General features: G+C 40.1%; 2 non-coding genes across 2 annotated transcripts; one reads left to right on the top strand and one right to left on the bottom strand.

Annotated features, from left to right (window-relative positions):
• Positions 1 to 5,177: 5,177 nt before the first annotated feature.
• On the bottom strand, positions 5,178 to 5,285 carry LOC112724551 (small nucleolar RNA R71). Its single transcript, XR_003163708.1, has one exon. It is a non-coding gene; the product is annotated as a small nucleolar RNA R71 (small nucleolar RNA).
• Positions 5,286 to 13,388: 8,103 nt separating this feature from the next.
• On the top strand, positions 13,389 to 13,496 carry LOC112725652 (small nucleolar RNA R71). Its single transcript, XR_003164745.1, has one exon. It is a non-coding gene; the product is annotated as a small nucleolar RNA R71 (small nucleolar RNA).
• The last annotated feature ends 8,775 nt before the right edge of the window (positions 13,497 to 22,271 follow it).

Below are 22,271 nucleotides of genomic sequence, written 5' to 3'. Positions count from 1 at the left end.
TATAGACCCTTGAGATGAATCACTCCATCTCCTATAACTCGGATGTGGAAGCTTTTGTCTTCTCTTTCCTCTTTCTAGAGGTTTCTCTGGCCTTAGGTGCCATCAATGGTTATGGAAAAACAAAAAAGCTATGCTTTTACCACACCAAACTTAGAATGTTGCTCGCCCTCGAGCAAAAGAAGAAAGAATAGAAGAAGAAGGAGAAGAAGATATGGAGGAGATGGAGGGATGTGTGTATTTGGCTATATGGGTGGGATTGGATGGGAAAGAGAGGATGAATATTGAGAAGAGGGAAGAATATGAGTGGAGGTAGGTGGGGATCTTGTGGGTTTTGGAGGGGAATTGGAGGTGATTGGTGAAGGGTTCTTGGGAAAGGGTGATATAGGATTATGAGGAGGTAATGTGTGGGGATCCTGTGGGGTCCACAGATGCTGAGATGATCCTGTGGGGTCCACAGATCCTGAGGTGTCAAGGATTTGCATCCCTGCACCAATTAGGCATGTAAAATGCCTTTGCATGCAATTCTGGCGTTTAAACGCCGAATTGATGCTTGTTCTGGGCGTTCAACGCCCAGATGCAGCATGTTTCTGGCATTAAACGCCAGTTCTATGCTTGTTTCTGGCGTTCAGCGCCAACTTTCCTTAGTGTGCATTTCTGGCGTCTGAACGCCAGGATGCTGCTTGTTTCTGGCGTTCAACGCCAGATCCATGCTCTGTTCTGGCGTTGAACGCCAGCCAGATGCTCCTTACTGGCGTTTAAACGCCAGTAAGCCCTTCCTCCAGGGTGTGATTTTTCTTCTACTATTTTTAATTCTGTTTTTAATTTTTCTATTTATTTTGTGACTCCACATGATCATGAACCTAATAAAACATGAAAGAACAATAAGAATGAAAATAAAATTAGATAGATAAAAATTGGGTTGCCTCCCAACAAGCGCTTCTTTAATGTCAATAGCTTGACAGTGGGCTCTCATGGAGCCACACAGGTGATCAGGTCAATTTTATAAACTCCCAACACCAAACTTAGAGTTTGGACATGGGAGTTTGATGAGCGGATAATTTATACGCTTTTTGGCATTGTTTTTAGTATGTTTTTAGTAGGATCTAGTTACTTTTAGGGATGTTTTCATTAGTTTTTATGTTAAATTCACATTTCTAGACTTTACTATGAGTTTGTGTGTTTTTCTGTGATTTCAGGTATTTTCTGGCTGAAATTGAGGGACTTGAGCAGAAATCAGATTCAGAGGTTGAAGAAGGACTGCTGATGCTGTTGGATTCTGACCGCCCTGCACTCAAAGTGGATTTTCTGGAGCTACAGAACTCGAAATGGCGCGCTTCCAATTGCATTGGAAAGTAGACATCCAGGGCTTTCCAGCAATATATAATAGTCCATGCTTTGGCCAAGAATAGACGACGTAAACTGGCGTTCAACGCCAGCTTTCTACCCAAATCTGGCGTCCAGCGCCAGAAAAGGATCCAAAACCAGAGTTGAACGCCCAAACTGGCACAGAAACTGGCGTTCAACTCCAGAAATGGCCTCTGCACGTGCAACACTTAGGCTCAGCCCAAACACACACCAAGTGGGCCCAGGAAGTGGATTTATGCATCAATTACTTACTCATGTAAACCCTAGTAGCTAGTTTATTATAAATAGGACCTTTTACTATTGTATTAGGCATCTTTGGATTACCTTATGATCCTTTGATCACGTTTTAGGGGGCTGGCCATCTCGGCCATGCCTGGACCTTCACTTATGTATTTTCATACGGTAGAGTTTCTACACTCCATAGATTAAGGTGTGGAGCTCTGCTGTTCCTCAAAGATTAATGCAAAGTACTACTGTTTTCTATTCAATTCTTCTTATTTTGCTTCTAAGATATCCATTCGCACCCAAGAACGTGATGAAGGTGATGATTATGTGTGACGCTCATCATCCTTCCCCCTTATGAATGCGTGCCTGACAAACACTTCTGTTCTACATGAATTAAGCTAGAATGAGTATCTCTTAGATCTCCTAACCAGAATCTTCGTGGCGTACGCTAGAATGATGGCGGCATTCAAGAGAATCCGGAAGGTCTAAACCTTGTCTGTGGTATTCTGAGTAGGATTCAATGATTGAATGACTGTGACGAGCTTCAAACTCGCGATTGTTGGGCGTTAGTGACAGACACAAAAGGAGGGTGAATCCTATTCCAGCATGATCGAGAACCGACAGATGAATAGCCGTGCCGTGACAGGGTGCGTGAGCATATTATTCACTGAGAGGAGGGGATGTAGCCACTGACAACGGTGATGCCCTTGCATAAAGCCAGCCATGGAAAGGAGTAAGACTGATTGGATGAAGATAGCAGGAAAGCAGAGGTTCAGAGGAACGAAAGCATCTCCATTCGCTTATCTGAAATTCCTATCAATGAATTACATAAGTGTCTCTATCCCTATTTTATTATTTAAAATTCGAAAACCACATAATTATTTTATATCCGCCTGACTGAGATTTACAAGGTGACCATAGCTTGCTTCATACCAACAATCTCCGTGGGATTCCACCCTTACTCACGTAAGGTATTACTTGGACGACCCAGTGCACTTGCTGGTTAGTTGTATCGAAGTTGTGACAGACTGTAAAACTAGATCAGAGTATCTGGCCTAAGAAGCCATTACCAGAGATCACAATTTTGTGCACCAAGTTTTTGGCGCCGTTGCCGGGGATTGTTTGAGTTTGGACAACTGACGGTTCATCCTGTTGCTCAGATTAGGTACTTTTCTTTTTTTATTTTCAAAAATTTTTCAAAAATATTTCAAAATTTTCTCATCTGTTTTCGAAAAAAAAAATAAAAAATAAAAATAAAAATGTTTTCAAAAATATATTTTTCTTCAGAATTTTTAAGAATGAATTCTAGTGTTTCATGGTGATTTGTTGAATCCTGGCTGGCTGTAAGCCATGTCTAATTTTTGAACTGGGATTTCAACTTACCATCACAAATGAAGAGATTCTCACACACTTAGTTGCTCTATACATGAAAAGTATCCATATCTGCTGAAGCTTGGCTGGCCATTGGCCATGTCTAGTGTTTTGGACTGGAGCTTTCTTTGAAAGCTTGGCTGGCTAGTGAGCCATGTCTAATTCCTGGACTGAAGCTTTAGACTAACATGGCAAGATTCCTGGAATTCATATTAAAAATTTTTGGAATCCTTATTTTTCCTTTTAATATGCGAAAAATATAAAATAAAAATCCAAAAAAATTAGAAAATCATGAAAATAAAAAAATATTTTGTGTTTCTTGTTTGAGTCTTGAGTCATATCATAAGTTTGGTGTCACTTGCATATGCATCCTGCATTTTTTGAAAATATCATGCATTCATAGTGTTCTTCATGATCTTCAAGTTGTTCTTGGTAAGTCTTCTTGTTTGATCTTGATGATTTTTTGTTTTGTGTCTTTTCATGTTTATCATATGCATTCTTGAATTCTTAGTGTCTAAGCATTAAAGAATTCTAAGTTTGGTGTCTTGCATGTTTTCTTTGCATTAAAAATTTTTCAAAAATATGTTCTTGATGTTCATCATGACATTCAAAGTGTTCTTGGTGTTCATCTTGACATTCATAGCATTCTTGCATGCATCACATGTTTTGATCTAAAAATTTCATGCACTGCATTTTTTTTTATGTTTTTCTCTCTCATCATAAAAATTCAAAAATCAAAAAAATATCTTTCCCTTTTTCTCTCATCAAATTCGAAAATTTGGATTGACTTTTTCAAAAATTTTTAAAATCAAATTGTTTCTCATGAGTCAAATCAAATTTTCAATTTGAAAATCTTATCTTTTTCAAAATCTTTTTCAAAAATCAAATCTTTTTCAAAATTCTTAGTTATTTTCGAAAATTCCAAAAATATTTTTCAAAAATCTTTTTCTTATTTTTATATCAAATTTTCGAAAATAACATAATCAATTAATGTTTTGATTCAAAAATTTGAAGTTTGTTACTTGCTTGTTAAGAAAGATTCAAACTTTGAGTTCTAGAATCGTATCTTGTGATTTCTTATGAATCAGGTCATTAATTGAGATTTTAAAAAATCAAATATTTTTCAAAAACTAATTTCTATCATATCTTTTCAAAAATATCTTCTTATCTTATCTTTTTCAAAAATTTGATTTCAAAATATCTTCTCTAACTTCCTAACTTCCTATCTTTTCAAAATTTGTTTCAACTAACTAACTAACTTTTTGTTTGTTTCTTAACTTTTTCAAAACTACCTAACTAACTCTCTCTCACTAATTTTCGAAAATATCTCCCCTCTTTTTCAAAAATTTCTTTTTAATTAACTAATTATTTTTATTTTTTATTTTTGATTTCAAAAATTTTCGAAAATTACTAACATTTTTTCAAAAAACTATTTTTCAAAAATCACTAACTCTTTTTCAAAATAATTTTCGAAAATTATCCCTCCCCCATCTCATTCTATTTATTCATTCATATCCTAACATCTCATCTCACATCTCTTCCATTCGTACAGTTGTGTTTCTTCCTTTACATCACATTCTTTGTCTCCCCCTCTTTTCTTCCACTCACAAAGGGATCCCTATACTGTGGTATAAAGGATCTCTATTATTATTATTATTTTTCTGTGCCTTCTTCTTTGTCATATGAGCAGGAGCAAGGATCAAAACATTCTTGTGGAAGCAGATCCGGAACCTGAAAGGACTCTGAAGAGAAAATTAAGAGAAGCTAAAATACAACAATCAAGAGATAACCTTTCAGAAATTTTCGAACAGGCAGAGGAGATGGAAGCCGAAAATAATGATAATGTAAGGAAGATGCTTGGTGACTTTACTGCACCTAATTCCAGTTTACATGGAAGAAGCATCTCCATTCCTGCCATTGGAGCAAACAACTTTGAGCTGAAACCTCAATTAGTTTCTCTAATGCAGCAGAACTGCAAGTTTCATGGACTTCCATCTGAAGATCCTTTTCAGTTCTTAACTGAATTCTTGCAGATATGTGATACTGTTAAGACTAATGGAGTAGATCCTGAAGTCTACAGGCTCATGCTTTTTCCTTTTGCTGTAAGAGACAGAGCTAGATTATGGTTGGATTCTCAACCTAAAGACAGCCTAAACTCTTGGGATAAGCTGGTCACGGCTTTCTTAGCCAAGTACTTTCCTCCTCAAAAGCTGAGCAAGCTTAGAGCTGATGTTCAAACCTTCAGACAGAAAGAAGGTGAATCCCTCTATGAAGCTTGGGAAAGATACAAACAGTTGACCAAAAAGTGTCCTTCTGACATGCTTTCAGAATGGACCATCTTGGATATATTCTATGATGGTTTATCTGAGCTATCAAAGATGTCACTGGACACTTCTGCAGGTGGATCCATTCACCTAAAGAAAACGCCTGCAGAAGCTTAAGAACTCATTGACATGGTTGCTAATAACCAGTTCATGTACACTTCTGAAAGGAATCCTGTGAGTAATGGGACGCCTATGAAGAAGGGAGTTCTTGAAGTTGATACTCTGAATGCCATATTGGCACAGAATAAAATATTGACTCAGCAAGTCAATATGATCTCTCAGAGTTTGAATGGAATGCAAGCTGCATCCAACAATACTCAAGAGGCATCTTCTGAAGAAGAAGCCTATGATCCTGAGAACCTGTAATAGCAGAGGTAAAGTACTTAGGTGAACCTTATGGAAACACCTATAACTCAACATGGAGAAATCATCCAAATTTCTCATGGAAGGATCAAAAGCCTCAACAAGGCTTTAATAATGGTGGAAGAAATAGGTTTAACAATAATAAACCTTTTCCATCATCCACTCAGCAACAGACAGAGAACTCTGAACAAAATGCTTCTAATTTAGCAAATCTAGTCTCTGATCTGTCCAAGGCCACTGTAAGTTTCATGAATGAAACAAGCTCTTCCATTAGAAATCTGGAAGCACAAGTGGGCCAGCTGAGTAAAAGGATCACTGAAATCCCTCCTAGTACTCTCCCAAGCAATACAGAAGAGAACCCAAAAGGAGAGTGCAAGGCCATTGACATAAGCGCCATGGCCGAACCTGTGAGGAGAGGAGAGGACGTGAATCCCAAGGAGGAAGACCTCCTGGGACGTCCAGTGACCAATAAGGAGCTTCCCTCTGAGGAACCAAAGGACTCTGAGGCCCATCTAGAGACCATAGAGATCCCATTGAACCTCCTTATGCCCTTCATGAGCTCTGATGAGTATTCCTCTTCTGAAGAGAATGAGGATGTTACTGAAGAGCAAACTGCCAAGTTTCTTGGTGCAATCATGAAGCTAAATGCCAAATTATTTGGCATTGATGCTTGGGAAGTTGAACCTCCCTTGTTCATCAATGAACTAAGTGATCTGGATCAACTGACATTGCCTCAGAAGAGACAGGATCCTGGAAAGTTCATAATACCCTGTACCATAGGCACCATGATCTTTAAGGCTCTATGTGACCTTGGTTCAGGAATAAACCTCATGCCCCTCTCTGTAATAGAGAAACTGAGAATCTATGGGGTGCAAGCTGCTAAAATCTCACTAGAGATGGCAGAGAGCTCAAGAAAACAGGCTTATGGACAAGTAGAAGATGTATTAGTAAAGGTTGAGGGCCTTCACATACCTACTGATTTCATAGTCCTGGATACTGGAAAGGGAGAGGATGAATCCATCATCCTAGGAAGACCTTTCCTGGCCACTGCAAGAGCTGTAATTGATGTTGACAGAGGTGAAATAGTCCTTCAATGGGATGAGGACTCCCTTGTGTTTAAAACTCAAGGATCCCCCTCTGCAACCATGAAGAGGAAGCATGAAAAGCTTCTCTCAAAGCAGAGTCAACCAGAGCCCCCACAGTCAAACTCTAAGTTTGGTGTTGGGAGGCCATAACCAAACTCTAAGTTTGGTGTTGAACTCCCATATCCAAACTCTAAGTTTGGTGTTGGAGAGTCTCAACAAAGCTCTGCACATCTGTGAGGCTCCATGAGAGCCCACTGTCAAGCTATTGACATTAAAGAAGCGCTTGTTGGGAGGCAACCCAATGTTTATCTAATTCTTATTTTTATTGTTTTTCATGTTTTCTTAGGGTCATGATCATGTGGAGTCACAAAATAAATATAAAAATTGAAAACGGAATCAAAAAAACAGCAGAAGAAAAATCACACCCTGAAGGAGCATCTGTCTGGCGTTCAGCGCCAGAACAGAGCATGGTTCTGGCGCTGAACGCCCAAAATGGGCAGCTTCTGGGCGCTGAACGCCAGAACAGGCATGGTTCTGGCGTTCAACGCCAGAAATGGCACACAAATGGGCGCTGAACGCCCAAAATGGCCACCAACCTGGCGCTGAACACCCAGAGTTGGGTACAAAGGCATTTTTACATGCCTAATGGGTGCAGGGATGTAAATACCTTGACACCTCAGGATCTGTGGACCCCACAGGATCCCCACCTACCTCCACTCACTTCTTCTCACCACTCTCTTTCACACAACCCCATAAACACTCTTCCCTAAAAATTCCTCACCAACCACCTCAATCTCTCTTCCCCACTAAACCTTCACCACTCACATCCACCCACTCTTCCCAATAAACCTACCTCATAAACTCCACCTACCTTCAAAATTCAAAACCAATTTCCCACCCAAACCCACCCATATGTCCGAACCAATACCCCCCTTCTTTCCCTATATAAAGACCTCCATTCTTCATCAAATTCACACAACACACCCCTCTACACTCCTCTTGGCCGAAACTACATCTCCCTTTCCCTCTCCATATTTCTTCTTCTTCTTCTTCTATTCTTTTGTTTATTGCTCGAGGGCGAGCAATATTCTAAGTTTGGTGTGGTAAAAGCATAAGCTTTTTGTTTTTCCATTACCATTGATGGCATCTAAGACCGGAGAATCCTCTAGAAGAGGGAAAGGGAAGATAAAAGCTTCCACATCCGAGTCATGGGAGATGGAAAGGTTCATCTCCAAAGCCCATCAAGACCACTTCTATGACGTTGTGGCCAAGAAGAAGGTGATCCCTGAGGTCCCTTTTAAACTCAAAAGAAATGAGTATCCGGAGATCCGACATGAAATTCAAAGAAGAGGTTGGGAAGTTCTAACAAATCCCATCCAACAAGTCGGCATCCTAATGGTTCAAGAGTTCTATGTCAATGCATGGATCACCAAGAATCATGATCAAAGTAAGAACCCGGATCCAAAGAACTATGTTATAATGGTTCGGGGGAAATACTTAGATTTTAGTCCGGAAAATGTGAGGTTGGCGTTCAACTTGCCATACATGGAAGAGAACGCACGCCCCTACACAAGGAGAGTCAACTTTGATCAAAGGTTGGACCAAGTCCTTATGGACATATGTGTAGAAGGAGCTCAATGGAAGATTGACTCCAAAGGCAAGCCGGTTCAACTAAGAAGATTGGACCTCAAGCCTATAGCTAGAGGATGGTTGGAGTTTATTCAATGCTCAATCATTCCCACTAGCAACCGGTCTGAAGTTACTATAGACCGGGCCATCATGATCCATAGCATCATGATTGGAGAAGAGGTGGAAGTTCATGAGATTATACCTCAAGAACTCTACAAGGTGGCTGACAAGTCCTCCACTATGGCAAGGTTAGCCTTCCCTCACCTCATTTGCCACCTATGCAATTCAGCTGGGATTGACATAGAGGGAGATATCCTCATTAAAGAGGACAAGCCCATCACTAAGAAAAAGATGGAGCAAGCTAGAGAGCCCAGCCATGGAGCTCAAGAGGCGCAAGAAGCTCATTTCCATGAGATCCCTGAGATGCCTCAAATGCACTTTCCTCCACAAAATTATTGGGAGCAAATCAACACCTCCCTAGGAGAATTGAGTTCCAATATGGGACAACTAAGGGTGGAACATCAAGAGCACTCCATCATGCTTCATAAAATAAGAGAAGATCAAAAAGCAATGAGGGAGGAGCAACAAAGACAATGAAGAGACATAGAAGAGCTCAAGGACATCATTAGTTCCTCAAGAAGGAAAAGCCACCATCACTAAGGTGGATTCATTCCTTGTTCTTCTTTCTTCTGTTTTTCGTTTTCTATGTGCTTATCTATGTTTGTGTCCCCATTACATGATCATTAGTAGTTGGTAACTTTGTCTTAAAGTTATGAATGTACTATGAATCCATCACCTCTCTTAAATGAAAAATGTTTTAATTCAAAAGAACAAGAAGTACATGAGTTTCGAATTTATCCTTGAACTTAGCTTAATCATATTGATGTGGTGACAATGCTTCTTGTTTTCTGAATGAATGCTTGAACAGTGCATATGTCTTTTGAAGTTGTTGTTTAAGAATGTTAAATATGTTGGCTCTTGAAAGAATGATGACTAGGAGACATGTTATTTGATAATCTGAAAAATAAAAAAAAATGATTCTTGAAGCAAGAAAAAGCAGCAAAGAACAAAGCTTGCAGAAAAAAAAAAGTAGGCGAAAAAATAAATAAATAAATAGAAAGAAAAAGAAAAAGCAAGCAGAAAAAGCCAATAACCTTTAAAACCAAAAGGCAAGGGCAAATAAAAAGGATCCCAAGGCTTTGAGCATCAGTGGATAGGAGGGCCTAAAGGAATAAAATCCTGGTCTAAGCGGCTAAACTAAGCTGTCCCTAACCATGTGCTTGTGGCGTGTAGGTGTCAAGTGAAAACTTGAGACTGAGCGGTTAAAGTCAAGGTCCAAAGCAAAAAAAAAAAAAAAGAGTGTGCTTAAGAACCCTGGACACCTCTAATTGGGGACGTTAGCAAAGCTGAGTCACAATCTGAAAAGGTTCACCCAATTATGTGTCTGTGGCATTTATGTATCCGGTGGTAATACTGGAAAACAAAGTGCTTAGGGCCACGGCCAAGACTCATAAAGAAGCTGTGTTCAAGAATCATCATACTGAACTAGGAGAATCAATAACACTATCTGAACTCTGAGTTCCTATAGAAGCCAATCATTCTGAACCTCAATGGATAAAGTGAGATGCCAAAACTATTCAAGAGGCAAAAAGCTATAAGTCCCGCTCATATGATTGAAGCTCTGTTTCATCGATAGTTTGGAATTTATAGCATATTCTCTTCTTTTTATCCTATTTGATTTTCAGTTGCTTGGGGACAAGCAACAATTTAAGTTTGGTGTTGTGATGAGCGGATAATTTATACGCTTTTTGGCATTGTTTTTAGTATGTTTTTAGTAGGATCTAGTTACTTTTAGGGATGTTTTCATTAGTTTTTATGTTAAATTCACATTTCTGGACTTTACTATGAGTTTGTGTGTTTTTCTGTGATTTCAGGTATTTTCTGGCTGAAATTGAGGGACTTGAGCAGAAATCAGATTCAGAGGTTGAAGAAGGACTACTGATGCTGTTGGATTCTGACCTCCCTGCACTCAAAGTGGATTTTCTGGAGCTACAGAACTCGAAATGGCGCGCTTCCAATTGCGTTGGAAAGTATACATCCAGGGCTTTCCAGCAATATATATTAGTCCATACTTTGGCCAAGAATAGACGACGTAAACTGGCGTTCAACGCCAGCTTTCTACCCAAATCTGGCGTCCAGCGCCAGAAAAGGATCCAAAACCAGAGTTGAACGCCCAAACTGGCACAGAAACTGGCGTTCAACTCCACAAATGGCCTCTGCACGTACAACACTTAGGCTCAGCCCAAACACACACCAAGTGGGCCCAGGAAGTGGATTTATGCATCAATTACTTACTCATGTAAACCCTAGTAGCTAGTTTATTATAAATAGGACCTTTTACTATTGTATTAGGCATCTTTGGATTACCTTATGATCCTTTGATCACATTTTAGGGGGCTGGCCATCTCGGCCATGCCTGGACCTTCACTTATGTATTTTCATACGGTAGAGTTTCTACACTCCATAGATTAAGGTGTGGAGCTCTGCTGTTCCTCAAAGATTAATGCAAAGTACTACTGTTTTCTATTCAATTCTTCTTATTTTGCTTCTAAGATATCCATTCGCACCCAAGAACGTGATGAAGGTGATGATTATGTGTGACGCTCATCATCCTTCCCCCTTATGAATGCGTGCCTGACAAACACTTCTGTTCTACATGAATTAAGCTAGAATGAGTATCTCTTAGATCTCCTAACCAGAATCTTCGTGGCGTACGCTAGAATGATGGCGGCATTCAAGAGAATCCGGAAGGTCTAAACCTTGTCTGTGGTATTCTGAGTAGGATTCAATGATTGAATGACTGTGACGAGCTTCAAACTCGCGATTGTTGGGCGTTAGTGACAGACACAAAAGGAGGGTGAATCCTATTCCAGCATGATCGAGAACCGACAGATGAATAGCCGTGCCGTGACAGGGTGCGTGAGCATATTATTCACTGAGAGGAGGGGATGTAGCCACTGACAACGGTGATGCCCTTGCATAAAGCCAGCCATGGAAAGGAGTAAGACTGATTGGATGAAGATAGCAGGAAAACAGAGGTTCAGAGGAACGAAAGCATCTCCATTCGCTTATCTGAAATTCCTATCAATGAATTACATAAGTGTCTCTATCCCTATTTTATTATTTAAAATTCGAAAACCACATAATTATTTTATATCCGCCTGACTGAGATTTACAAGGTGACCATAGCTTGCTTCATACCAACAATCTCCGTGGGATTCGACCCTTACTCATGTAAGGTATTACTTGGACGACCCAGTGCACTTGCTGGTTAGTTGTATCGAAGTTGTGACAGACTGTAAAACTAGATCAGAGTATCTGGCCTAAGAAGCCATTACCAGAGATCACAATTTCGTGCACCAGAGTTCAACACCAAACTTAGAGTTTGGCTGAGGCCTCCCAACACCAAACTTAGAGTTTGACTGTGGGGGCTTTAGTTGACTCTGTACTGAGAGAAGCTTTTTATGCTTCCTCTCCATTGTTACAGAAGGAGATTCTTGAGTTTTAAACACAAGGTTATCCTCATTTAGTTGAAGGATCAATTCTCCTCTGTCTACATCAATCACAGCTCTTGCTGTGGCTAGGAAGGGTCTTCCAAGGATGATGGATTCATCCTCATCCTTCCCAGTGTCTAGGATTATGAAATCAGCAGGGATGTAAAGACCTTCAACCTTTACTAACATGTCCTCTACTAGTCCATAAGCCTGCTTTCTTGAGTTGTCTGCCATCTCTAGTGAGATTCTAGCAGCTTGTACCTCAAAGATTCCCAGTTTCTCCATTACAGAGAGGGGCATGAGGTTTATCCCTGACCCAAGGTCACATAGAGCCTTCTCAAAGGTCATGGTACCTATGGTACAAAGTATTAGGAACTTTCCAGGATCCTGTTTCTTCTTAGGCAATCTCAGTTGATCCAATGCATTTAGTTCGTTGGTGAACAGGGGAGGTTCATCTCCCCAAGTCTCATTACCAAATAAATTGGCATTCAGCTTCATGATTGCACCAAGGAACTTGGCAACTTGCTCTTCAGTAACATCCCCATTCTCTTCAGAAGAGGAATACTCATCAGAGCTCATGAATGGCATAAGGAGGTTCAATGGAATCTCTATGGTCTCTAGATGAGTCTCAGATTCCTTTGGTTCCTCAGAGGGAAACTCCTTATTGATCACTGGACGTCCCAGGAGGTCTTCCTCCTTGGGATTCACATCCTCATCCTCTCTTGTGGCCTTGCACTCTCCTTTTGGATTTTCTTCTGTATTGCTTGGGAGAGCACTAGGAGGGGTTTCAGTGATCTTCTTACTCAGCTGGCCCACTTGTGCCTCCAAATTTCTAATGGAGGACCTTGTTTCATTCATGAAACTCAGAATGGCCTTAGATAGATCAGAGACTATGTTTGCTAAGCTAGATGGATCCTGCTCAGAACTCTCTATCTTTTGCTGAGTTGATGATGGAAAAGGCTTGCTATTAAACATGTTTCTTCCACCATTGTTAAAGCCTTGTTGAGGCTTTTGTTGATCCTTCCATGAGAGATTTGGGTGATTTCTCTATGAGGGATTATAAGTGTTTCCATATGGTTCACCCATGTAATTCACCTCTGCTATTGCAGGGTTCTCAGGATCATAAGCTTCTTCTTCAGAAGATGCCTCTTGAGTATTGTTGGATGCAGCTTGTATTCCATTCAGACTCTGAGAAATCATATTGACTTGCTGAGTCAATATTTTATTCTGAGCCAATATGGCATTCAGAGTATCAATTTCAAGAACTCCCTTCTTCTGAGGCGTCCCATTACTCACAGGATTCCTCTCAGAAGTGTACATAAACTGGTTGTTAGCAACCATGTCAATAAGTTCTTGAGCTTCTGCAGGCGTTTTTTTTTTAGGTGAATGGATCCACCTGTAGAAGTATCCAATGACATCTTAGCTAATTCAGATAGACCATCATAGAATATATCCAGGATGGTCCATTCTGAAAGCATGTCAGAGGGACACTTTTTGGTCAGTTGCTTACATCTCTCCCAAGCTTCATAGAGGGATTCACCTTCTTTCTGTCTGAAGGTTTGAACATCCACTCTAAGCTTACTCAGCTTTTGAGGAGGAAAGAACTTGGCTAAGAAAGCCGTAACCAGCTTATCCCAAGAGTTCAGGCTATCCTTGGGTTGAGAGTCCAACCATATTCTAGCTCTGTCTCTTACAGCAAAATGGAAAAGCATGAGCCTGTAGACTTCAGGATCTACTCTATTAGTCTTAACAGTATCACATATCTGCAAGAATTCAGTTAAGAACTGAAAAGGATCTTCAGATGGAAGTCCATGAAACTTGCAGTTCTGCTGCATCAGAGAAATTAATTGAGGTTTCAGCTCAAAGTTGTTTGCTCCAATGGCAGGAATGGAGATGCTTCTTCTATGTAAATTGGAATTAGGTGCAGTAAAGTCACCAAGCATCCTCCTTGCATTATTATTATTTTCGGCTGCCATCTCCTCTTCCTGTTCGAAAATTCCTGTAAAGTTGTCTCTGGATTGTTGTATTTTAACTTCTTTTAGTTTCCTTTTCAGAGTCCTTTCAGGTTCAGGATCTGCTTCAACAAGAATGTTCTTGTCCTTGCTCCTGCTCATATGACAAAGAAGGGAATAACAAAGAAAATATGGAATCCTCTATGTCACAGTATAGAGATTCCTTTGTGTGAGTGAAAGAAGAAAAGAATATAATGTAAGGAAAGAGAAGAGAGGAGAATCCAAACACAAGGGTGAGGAGAGCAGAGATATGAGATGAAGAGAAGTGTTAGTAAGTAATTAAATAAATAGAAGAAGATGAGAGAGAGAAATTTTTGAAAATAATTTTTGAAAAAGAGTTAATAATTTTCGAAAATTAAGATAAAATTAAAATTAAAATTAAAAATTGAAACAATTAATTAATTAAAAAGAATTTTTGAAAAAGAGGGAGGTATTTTCGAAAATTAGAGAGGAAAGGGTAGTTAGGTGATTTTGAAAAAGTTAAGAAACAAACAAAAAGTCAATTAGTTAGTTGAAACAAATTTTGAAAATCAATTTTTAAAAGATAAGAAGAGAAGAAGTTAGAAAAGATATTTAAAAAAGATATGATATGAAAAGGTATGATTAAAAAGATATGATTTTGAAAAAGATAAGATAAAAAGATATTTTTGAAAAGATATGATTGAAATTATTTTTGAAAAAGATTTGATTTTTAAAATCACAATTAATGACTTGATTCACAAGAAATCACAAGATATGATTCTAGAACTTAAAGTTTGAATCTTTCTTAACAAGTAAGTAACAAACTTAAAATTTTTGAATCAAAACATTAATTGTTGATGATATTTTCGAAAATATGATATAAAATTAAGAAAAATATTTTTGAAAAATATTTTTAAAATTTTCGAAAATGAATAAGAAAAAATGAAAAAGATTTGATTTTTGAAAAGATAAGATTTTTAAATTGAAAATTTGATTTGACTCATAAGAAACAACTAAATTTTAAAAAGTTTTGAAAAATTCAACTCAAATTTTCGAAAATTTATGAGTGAAAAAGGGAAAGATAATTTTTTGATTTTTGAATTTTTAATGAAGAAAGAGAAAAACATCAAAAAGACTCAATGCATGAAAATTTTTAGATCAAAACAATGAATGCATGCAAGAACACTATGAATGTCAAGATGAACACCAAGAACACTTTGAAGATTATGATGAACATCAAGAACATATTTTTGAAAAAAATTTTATGCAAAGAAAACATGCAAGACACCAAACTTAGAAATTTTTAATGTTCAGACACCATGAATGCAAAAATGCACATGAAAAAAAACAAAAGACACAAAATAAGAAAACATCAAGATCAAACAAGAGGACTTACCAAGAACAACTTGAAGATCATGAAGAACACTATGAATGCATGAATTTTCGAAAAATGCATAAATTTTTAGAAAAAATGCAATTGACTCAAGACTCAAACAAGAAATACAAAATATTTTTGATTTTATGATTTTATTAATTTTTTTTGGATTTTGTATATTTTTTTCGAAAAACATATAGGAAAAAGAAAATAAGAAATTCAAAAATTTTTAATAAGAATTCCAAGAATCTTTCAATGTTAGCCTAAAGCTCCAATCCAAGGGTTAGGCATAGCTTAATAGCCAGCCAAGCTTTAGAAGATACAAATCAGTCATACAATAACAAATTTGATTAGCAACAACTAGCTTGCTCTTGTAATGATGACTTGGAAGCCTCAGTCCAAATGAATTTAGACATGGCTTTACAGCCAGCCAGGCTTCAACATGCTTCATGAAACTCTAGAATTCATTCTTAAAAATTCTGAAATAATTTTCGAAAACAAAGGGAAAATTTTTTTGAAAGATTTTGAAAACAAATTTTTTTTTCGAAAATAAAACGAAAAATAAAATTACCTAATTTGAGCAACAAGATGAACCGTCAGTTGTCCAAACTCGAACAATCCCCAGAAACGGCGCCAAAAACTTGGTGCACGAAATTGTAATCCCTGGTAATGGCTCCAAAAATTTGGTGCTCTAATCTTAATTCATAATTTGTCACAACTTCGATACAACTAACCAGCAAGTGCACTAGGTCGTCCAAGTAATAAAACCTTACGTGAGTAAGGGTCGATCCCACGGAGATTGTTGGTATGAAGCAAGCTATGGTCATCTTGTAAATCTCAGTCAGGCGCATATCAAATGGTTATGGAGTTTTCGAATAATAATAATAAATAAACAGAAAATAAAGATAGAAATACTTATGCAAATCATTGGTGAGAATTTCAGATAAGCGTATAGAGATGCTTTCGTTCCTCTGAACCTCTGCTTTCCTGGTGTCTTCATCCAATCATTCCTACTCCTTTCCATGGCAAGCTTTATATAGGGCATCACCGTTGTCAATGGCTACATCCCATCCTCTCTGTGAAAAAGGTCCAAATGCTCTGTCACAGCACGGCTAATCATCTGGAGGTTCTCGATCATACTGGAATAGGATTCACCCTCCTTTTGCGTCTGTCACTACGCCCAACACTCGCGAGTTTGAAGTTCGTCACAGCCATCCCTTCCCAGATCCTACTCGGAATACCACAGACAAGGTTTAGACTTTTTGGATCTCAGGAATGGCCATCCATGGGTTCTAACTTATACCACGAAGACACTAATAACTCAGACTCGGTCCCCTGTATTAGATATCCAAGAGATATCCATTCAATCTAAGGTAGAACGGAAGTGGTTGTCAGGCACGCGTTCATGGGGGAATGATGATGACTGTCATGATCATCACATTCATAGTGAAGTGCGAATGAATATTTTAGAAGCGGAATAAGTTGAATTGAATAGAAAAATAGTAGTACTTTACATTAATCCTTGAGGAACAGCAGAGCTCCAAACCTTAATCTATTGTGTGTAGAAACTCTACCGTTGAAAATACATAAGTGAAAGGTTCAGGCATGGCCGAATGGCCAGCCCCCATGATCTAAGAACTAGACGTCCCAAGATGATCCGAAGATGTAAATACAATAGTAAAAAGTCCTATTTATACTAAACTAGTTACTAGGATTTACAGAAGTAAGTAATTGATGCATAAATCCACTTCCGAGGCCCACTTGGTGTGTGCTTGGGCTGAGCTTGAAGTTTACACGTGCAGAGGCTTCTTTTGGAGTTGAACGCCAAGTTGTAACGTGTTTTTGGCGTTCAACTCTGGTTCGTGACGTGTTTCTGGCATTTAACTCCAGACTGCAGCGTAGAACTGGCGTTCAACGCCCTTTTGCGTCATCTAAACTCGGGCAAAGTATGGACTATTATATATTGCTGGAAAGCCCTGGATGTCTACTTTCTAACACCGTTGAGAGCCCACCATTTGGAGTTCTGTAGCTCCAGAATCCACTTTGAGTGCATGGAGTTCAGAATCCAACAGCATCAGCAGTCCTTCTTCAACCTCTGAATCTGATTTTTGCTCAAGTCCCTCAATTTCAGCCAGAAAATACCTGAAATCACAGAAAAACACACAAACTCATAGTAAAGTCCAAAAATGTGAATTTAACATAAAAACTAATAAAAACATCCCTAAAAGTAACTAGATCCTACTAAAAACATACTAAAAACAATGCCAAAAAGCGTATAAATTATCCGCTCATCATGTGCCATGATCTGGGAAGCTCTCGTCCATCGAGTTTGGACAGTCTGTAGTAGCCCTTCCCAAGTACTTCTACAACTCAGTAGGGTCCTTTCCAGTTTGCTGCCAACTTTCCTTCTCCTGGTCGAGTTGTTCCAATATCATTTCGGATTAGGATGAGATCATTCTCTGCGAAACTTCTCGGCACTACCCTTTGATTATATCTGGAATCCATTCGACGTTTTAGTGCTTCTTCCCTGATCCGAACTCTTTCTTGGATTTCAGGTAGTAGGTCGAGCTCTTCCCTCTGAAGTTGGGAGTTTGCTCCCTCATTGTAATGAACCACTCTGGGCGATCCTTCCTCAATCTCTACTGGAATCATTGCCTTTATTCTGTATGCTAACCGGAAGGGGGATTCCTTTGTGGTGGAGTGTGGTGTCGTTCGATATGCCCATAGAACTTGTGGAAGCTCTTCTGCCCAAGCTCCCTTTGCGTCTTGTAATCTCTGTTTTAACCCGACCAATATGACTTTGTTGGCAGCTTCAGCCTATCCATTGGCTTGCGGATGTTCCACTGAGGTGTACTGGTGCTTTATGTTCAAGTCGGCTACCAATTTTCTGAAGCCTGTATCTGTAAATTGAGTGCCATTGTCTGTGGTGATGGAGTGTGGAACCCCGAACCTTGTGACAATGTTTCTATATAGGAATTTCCGGCTTCTTTGGGCAGTGGCATTGGCTAGGGGCTCTGCCTCGATCCACTTTGTGAAATAGTCTACCCCTACTATGAGAAATTTAACTTGTTCTGATCCCTGGGGGAAAGGTCCGAGAAGATCAAGTCCCCATTTTGCAAACGGCCAAGGCGAAGTTACGCTGATGAGCTCTTCTGGCGGGGCGATGTGAAAGTTGGCATGTTTCTGACATGGTGGACATGTCTTTACAAATTCTGTAGCTTCTTTCTATAGAGTTGGCCAATAAATTCCCGCCCGGAGTACTTTTTTGGCGAAAGCTCGTGCTCAGAGATGATTGCCGCAAATGCCGTCGTGTACTTCTTCTAGCACTTCCTTTGTGTTGTTGGTCGGCACACATTTTAGTAATGGCATTGAGATCCCTCTTTTGTACAAGATGTTGTTTATGATAGTGTAGTACTGTTCCTCCCTTTTTAACCTCTTTGCCTCCTTTTCCTCTGTGGGGAGTGTTTCTGCTTTGAGGTAGTTAATTATGGGGGTCATCCATCCTTGGTCCTGACTTGTTATGGCTAGGACTTTTTCCTCTTCCAAGATTGACGGGTTCTGTAGCATTTCCTGGATGAGGCTTCTATTATTTCCCCCTGGTTTGGTACTGGCTAGTTTCGAGAGTGCGTCAGCTCGGGCATTTTGTTCGCGGGGTATGTGGCGGATCTCATATTCCCCGAGTTGTTCGAGCTGTTCCTTGGTTTTATCCAAATACTTTTTCATGGTGGGATCTTTGGCTTGGTAGTTCCCTGTTATCTGTGAGGTGACTACTTGTGAATCACTGTAAATGTTGAGTTTTTAAGCTCCAACCTCTTTAGCCAGCTTCGAACCAGCTAATAACGCTTCATATTCCGCCTGATTATTTGAGGCCGGGAACCCGAATTTGAGGGAGAGCTCAACTTGGGTTCCTTGGTTGCTTTCTATTATCACACCTGCGCCGCTCCCAGTCTTATTTGAAGAACCGTCCACATAGAGATTCCATTCTGTGGGGATTTCCGGGGCATCTGTGAATTCTGCAATGAAGTCGGCCAGATACTGTGATTTGATGGCCGTCCGAGCTTCATATTGGAGGTCGAACTCGGATAACTCGACTGCCCATTGTAAAATTCTACCTGCAAAATCTGTTTTCTGCAATATTCCTTTTATGGGCTGGTTAGTTCGAACCTTAATTGTGTGAGCCTGGAAGTACAGGCGAAGTCGTCGAGATGTTAGAACAAGAGTATAGGCAAACTTTTCTATTTTCTGGTAGTTCAACTCGGATCCCTGTAGCGCTTTACTAATGAAGTAGACGGGTTGTTGCCCACTTTTGTCTTCTTTGACTAGTGCTGAGCCTATTGCCCGGCTTCCTACTGCGAGATATAATATAAGCGGTTCTCCTTTTCGTGGCCGGGATAGGATAAGTGGCCGTCCTAAGAATTCCTTAAAGTCTTGGAAGGCTTGTTCACATTCTGTTGTCCATTCGAACTGCTTTCCCTTCCTTAAAGTAGCATAGAGGGGGAGAGATCTTATCGCTGATCCTGCTAAGAATCTGAATAGGGCGGCCAATCTCCCGTTGAGTTGCTGTACTTCTTTGACACAGGTTGGGCTTTTCATGTTGAGTATGGCTTGACATTTATCTGGATTTGCTTCAATTACTCTTTGTGTGAGTATGAAACCTAAAAATTTTCCCGCTTCTACTGCAAAGGTGCATTTTGCGAGATTGAGTCGCATGTCATGCTTCCTTATAGTGTCAAACACTTGACCAGGTCGGATAATAATGTCTCTTCACTTTGTGTCTTTATCAACATGTCGTCCACATAGACTTCCATGATTTTCCCGATGTGATCTGAGAAGACTTTATTCATTAGCCTTTGATAAGTAGCTCCCGCATTTTTGAGACTGAAAGGCATCACAATGTAGCAGTAATTTGCTTTTCGCGTCAAAAACGAGGTCTTTTCTTGATCTGGTGGATACATGGGAATTTGGTTGTATCCGGAATATGCATCCATGAACGAGAGGTATCTATATCCGGAGGAAGCATCTACCAGAGCGTCGATACTTGGGAGTGGGTAAGGATCTTTTGGGCAGGCTTTGTTGAGGTCGGTATAGTCGGTGCACATTCGCCACTTTCCATTTGATTTTTTCACCAAGACGACGTTAGCTAGCCATAGTGGGTACTTGACTTCTCTTATGAATCCTGCCTCCAGTAGTGCTTATACCTATTCTTCCACAGCTTGGAATCGCTCTGGCCCAAGTTTTCTTCGTCTCTGCTGTACCGGCCAAGATCCTGGGTAGACCGCTAATTTGTGACACATTAGCTTGGGGTCTATGCCTGGCATGTCTGCAGCTTTCCATGCAAAAAGATCGACATTATCTCGCAAGAACTGTACTAGTAATTCCTTTCCATCTCCTTTCAGGATCGTGCCAATATTAGTCGTTTTGTCCGAAGTGTCTCCGATCTGAACTTTCTCTATTTCACCTTCGGGTTGTGGACGGAGTTCTTCTCGTCTCTGGACTCCACCAAGCTCAATTGTATGGAACTCTTCTCCTCTGCCTCTGAGGTTTAGACTTTTGTTATAACAGCGGCGTGCCATCTTTTGATCTGCTTTTATTGTGTCTATCCCCTCTGTAGTTGGAAATTTCATGCATAGATGTGGAGTTGAGACTATTGCGCCGAGTTGATTTAGTGTTGTCCGACCTATTAGGGGCATTGTAGGCTGAACTCACTTCGACCACAATGTATTCTATCTCGAGTGTTCTGGATTGGTTTCCTTTTCCGAAGGTTGTATGTAGTGACATGTATCCCAGTGGTTGTACCAGGGTATCTCCCAGTCCGAACAAACTGTTCGGGTATGCCCTAAGCTCCTTGTCTTCTAGGCCAACCTTGTCGAAGGTATTTTTGAATAAGATATCGGCGGAGCTCCCTTGGTCTATTAATGTGCGGTGCAGATTGGCGTTTGCCAGTATGATGGTGATGACCATGGGGTCGTCGTATCCCGAGATGATACCGGATGCGTCCTCTTTAGTGAATGTGATTGCAGGGATGTCGGGTGCTTCTTCCTTCCCCTCGACATGATATACTTCTTTGAGATATCTTTTGCGAGATAATTTGGAGATTCCTCTCCCTGCGAATCTGCCGTGTATCATGTGGACGTGTCTTTCCGGTGTACGAGGTGATCACGCGGTTCATCCGATATCTTCGTCTCTTCGTCTTTTTCTGTGGTCGTCATCTCGGGTGGCTAGAAACCGATCTAGTTTTCCTTCCCTCACCAGTTTTTCTATGATGTTCTTTAGATCGAAGCACTCGTTGGTGGAGTGCCCTCGCACTCGATGATATTCACAATATTCATTCCAGTTTCCTCCTCCTCTTTTGCCTTTGAGTGGCCGAGCTGGGGGTATTTTCTCCGTATGGTAGACTTCTTTGTATACGTCGACTAGGGATGCCCTGAGAAGGGTGTAATTGTGGTATTTTTTATTTTCTCTCCTTGTCGATCTTCTTTCCTTTTGGATTCCTTGTCTTTATCTCGGCAAGGGACCCCGGATTTTGAGGTTTCTCCCAACCGAGCGTTTTCTTCCATGTTGATGTATTTTTCTGCTCGCTCTTGCACTTCGTCTAAGGAGGTAGGGTACTTCTTTGATATGGATTGGCTAAAAGGTCCTTCTCATAGGCCATTGATGAGTCCCATGATGGCGGCCTCTGTTGGCAAGCTTTGTATGTCCATGCATGTTTTGTTGAATCTTTCCATGTAGTTGCGGAGGCTCTCCCGATCTCCTTGTTTGATCCCCAGTAAACTGGGGGCGTGCTTGGCCTTATCTTTCTGGATGGAGAATCTGGCTAGGAATGTTTTGGCCAGGTCGTCAAAGTTTGAGATGGACTTTGGAGGTAGGTTGTCGAACCATCTGATTGCTGTCTTCGTGAGAGTTGTTGGAAAAGCTTTGCAGTGAACGGCATCTGAGGCGTCGGTGAGGTACATTCTGCTTCTGAAATTGCTGAGATGATGGTTGGGATCTGTGGTACCATCATACAA

The sequence above is a fragment of the Arachis hypogaea genome, chromosome 11 (genome assembly GCF_003086295.3).
Source record: "Arachis hypogaea cultivar Tifrunner chromosome 11, arahy.Tifrunner.gnm2.J5K5, whole genome shotgun sequence".
NCBI lineage: Eukaryota > Viridiplantae > Streptophyta > Magnoliopsida > Fabales > Fabaceae > Arachis > Arachis hypogaea.
This window is presented reverse-complemented; position numbering and strand designations above follow the sequence as displayed.